The sequence below is a fragment of the Lipotes vexillifer genome, unplaced genomic scaffold (assembly GCF_000442215.2).
Source record: "Lipotes vexillifer unplaced genomic scaffold, Lipotes_vexillifer_v1.1 scaffold364, whole genome shotgun sequence".
Classification (NCBI taxonomy): domain Eukaryota; kingdom Metazoa; phylum Chordata; class Mammalia; order Artiodactyla; family Lipotidae; genus Lipotes; species Lipotes vexillifer.
The window spans coordinates 793,510-794,497 of NW_006793912.1; positions in this window are offsets into that span (position 1 = coordinate 793,510).

A 988-nucleotide genomic window follows, 5' to 3' on the forward strand; every position below is an offset into this window, starting at 1 on the left:
TGGGGATATTCTTTTTACTGTGAGAATTTAGTTTGCCCTATTAAATATATCAACCAAATGTTTATTCCAGGTGTGTAGGGTGTTCCATTTAAGACAAATTCTTCATTACTGAGACACTGGCCTCACTAGCGATTTACTTGAACTGTCAAATTGACAGTAAATATTTAATAATATTTATTAAATAATATTAAATATTTATTAAATAAATAGTATTAAATATTTAAAAATATTTACTAATGAAACACCATTATTAAATATTTGCCACAAGTTTCTTTTGCTTTGCTAGCACACAGTTAGCATCTGTCTGTTGTGAGAATGAAACACCCTAGAGAGCTTGAGGCCACAGCTCAGGCTGAGGCACGAAGAGAAAAGAAGACAGTTCACCCAGCCATCAACGTTCACACATATGAATTTACGGAGCTGACAGAAGAACTGTCAATCTGAGCCCATTTTACAGCACCTCATGTGAGAGTTACTTTATAGTAATAGACTTAACTGCGTCACATGGCTTATTAACGTTGGAATTTGTTTTTGTTAAGAAGCTTTATGTTTAAAGAAATTATCAATCTACTCCACATTTCTGCAAACATGAGGGCAAATGCATTTCTCAGCCTTATCCTCCACCAAGCCTCCATCTCACTTGCTTCCGGTAAAGAGTTATCTCTTGCTTCCTTTCTCCACAAGCTCATATTCTTTCTTCCACTCTTATCTCTTTTCTTCTTTTAGAATAGGCTGCGCCCCCCGGCGGCTGGGAGCTTAAAAAAAGAAAAAGACCTTTCGCAGGCAAGTCTTTGAATCCCCTGCAATTTTACTTTTGGGCTGAGACCGTCGCGTTCCCGCGAACTCCGACGCAAGTAGTCAGGATCATTACCTAACCGTCCTTCTCCCTTGAGGTCAATTTCTTAGTTTTCCATTTTAAAGAGAGGAAAGGCACCAGTCAAAAGGGAAACAGTTTGGGCTTCCCTGGTGGCGCAGTGGTTGAGAGTCC